General features: G+C 57.0%; 1 non-coding gene across 1 annotated transcript; it reads left to right on the top strand.

Moving 5' to 3' along the window:
• Window positions 1–2,102: 2,102 nt before the first annotated feature.
• TRNAN-GUU (transfer RNA asparagine (anticodon GUU)) lies at window positions 2,103–2,179 on the top strand. Its single transcript has one exon. It is a non-coding gene; the product is annotated as a tRNA-Asn (tRNA).
• The last annotated feature ends 505 nt before the right edge of the window (window positions 2,180–2,684 follow it).

Here is a 2,684-nt window from a genome sequence, read left to right as displayed (position 1 = left end):
CAGGATTTTGCATCAAGAAATGCCCAAGGAGCTTGACCAGGTGGTGGTTTAGTGGATAGAGCATCGGACTGGGACACAGAGGTAGGTCCCAGGTTTGAAACTCTGAGGTTGCCGACTTGAGTGAAGGCTTACCAGCTTGAGCACGGGGTTGCTTGGCTTGAGAGTGAGGTCATAGACATGACCCCATGGTCGCTGGCTTGAACCCAAAGGTCATTAGCTTGAACCCAAAGGTCGCTTGCTGGCTTGAAGCCCAAGGTCACTGGCTTGAGCTTAAGGTTGCTGGCTTGAGCAAGGGGTCACTGGCTCTGCTGTAGTCCCCCCCCCCCTCCGGGTCAAGGCACATATGAGAAAGCAATCAATGAACAACTAAGGTGCCACAACAAAAAATTAATGCTTCTCATCTCCCTTTCTGCCTGTCTGTCCCTATATGTCCCTCTCTCTGTCTCTCTCTGTCTCTGTCACACACACACACACACGCACACATACACACACAATGCCCAAGGAACCCTGGCCAGTGGTGCAGTTGGTAGCGTGCCATTCGAAGTGCCAAGGTCGTGGGTTCGATCCCAGAGTTGTTGGCTCGAGCCCCAATGAGGGCACATGTGAGAAGCAACCAATGGCACAACTAAGTGGAACAATGAGTTGATGCTTCTCTCTTTCTTTCTCTCTCTGTCCCTCTCTCAAAAACAAAAGAGAAAGGGAGGAAGGGAGGGAGGGAGGGAGGGAGGGAGGAAGGAAGGAAGGAAGGAAGGAAGGAAGGAAGGGAGGGAGGGAGGGAGGGAGGGAGGGAGGGAGGGAGGGAGGGAGGAGGAAGGAAGGAAGGAAGGAAGGAAGGAAGGAAGGAAGGAAGGAAGGAAGGAAGGAAGGAAGGGAGCCCAAGGAGCAGGTGAGCGCACTGATCTGACAGATATCAGGGTCTGCCTGGGACCTTCTAGGAGAAGGGACAGAGAGCACAGGTCTCCTTTCTCGGTGGCAGCACAAAGACCCATGGCCACTTTTACAGGGAACTCGGCTGGTGCCTGTCCAGCTCCACCCAGAAGGTGAGTCTTGACTCCACAATTCATCCGGAGTTTGAGGGCCTCGGCCACCTTCCTCTTCCCTCTATCGGACAGTAAGCAGTCGTTTCAAGGGGGACGATGAAACAGGCGGCCGTGGGGTGCGTGGTAGGCGGGGCCGCAGCCCTCCCGCTCGGTTCCTGATAGAGAGGTTCCACACGCCGCCCCAGGGAGCGACGCTTCCGGGCGTGGAGAGAGACGCCGTGGACAACATGTCCCGCTCTTGGCTTTGGCGATGCGTGACATTTCTGGGAAATGAATTTAGCACGGAACCAACAATTTTTGAATTTGAACCAACAATTCAAAACCTTGTGCCAAACAACCGATGCGAATAGAACCTGTGGGAGAAGAAACGACGTGAGGATTAAGCACGTCCTGAAATAGGCACCGTTTGCTGCTGTGTCCACGCACGCAGAGGGAAGCACGTCGTCAAGGGGATGTTAACAAAGCAGAGAGAGGGAGGAGGGAGGGCCTGGCTGCTCACGGGAGAGCGTGGTGTGTGGGCGGAGGGGCAGGCGGGCTGTTGTTCTGTTCTACTCAGATTCTACAGGCTCCCTGCAAACGGTCCAAATCCTACTTCCAGTCTCCCCAGGGCCCCGCCACCGCCCACGCTGCGGCCATGGCGTCCCAAGGTCCATCCCACAGGCCCCCTCTCTGCAACATGTCCAACATGGACCTAGTCTCTCACTAACCTCCTCAATGCACCCGAAACTCACAACTTCCATGGCGGTCCCCATCTCAGGGAGGGCTGGTCTCCCCCTCTCCTGCACCCCTATCCAACCTGCTCCCTCCACATCCTCCGTACGAAGGCGGCTTTGGGTTGTGAGGATGGGAACAGACCGCCGGGGTTCTGGGTTCAAATCCCAACTCTCCCACTTCCTGTGTGCCCTTGAGCACATTCCTGACTCTGAGCCTCCGTGTCCTTGTCTACAAAATGGGCGTGGGAACAGCAGGACTGGCTTCCTGTGGCAGGCGGAGAACCCGGTGACTCCTAACAGCTTAGAGCTGCGCCCGGTCCACACTGAATACTCAAAAAATGTTGACCAGGCCCTGGCCGGTTGGCTCAGTGGTAGAGCGTCGGCCTGTTGTGCAAGGGGTCCCGGGTTCGATTCCCGGCCAGGGCACACAGGAGAAGTGCCCGTCTGCTTCTCCACCCCCTCCCTCTTCTTCCTCTCTGTCTCTCTCTTCTCCTCCCGCAGCCGAGGCTCCATTGGAGCAAAGATGGCCCGGGCGCTGGGGATGGCTCCTTGGCCTCTGCCTCAGGCGCTAGAGTGGCTCTGCTCGCAACAGAGCGACGCCCCAGAGGGGCAGAGCATCGCCCCCTGGTGGGCAGAGCGTCGCCCCCTGGTGGGCGTGCCGGGTGGATCCCGGTCGGGTGCATGCGGGAGTCTGACTGTCTCTTCCCGTTTCCAGCTTCAGAAAAATACAAAAAAAAAAAAAAAAAAAAAAATGTTGACTAATACTATCGCTGTTGGAATCAGTACTCTGTGACTCTCACCTATGCCGTTTCTCTGTCCCCACCGTCCCTTCCTGCACAACTGCTCAGGTCACCTCCCTGCTTTGTTCTTCTCCCCGCCTTCCCCTCCCCTCCCCTCCCCTCCGGGCAGCCAGCAGCGCCATGGTCCGCCA

This window comes from Saccopteryx leptura, chromosome 6 (genome assembly GCF_036850995.1).
Source record: "Saccopteryx leptura isolate mSacLep1 chromosome 6, mSacLep1_pri_phased_curated, whole genome shotgun sequence".
NCBI lineage: Eukaryota > Metazoa > Chordata > Mammalia > Chiroptera > Emballonuridae > Saccopteryx > Saccopteryx leptura.
This window is presented reverse-complemented; position numbering and strand designations above follow the sequence as displayed.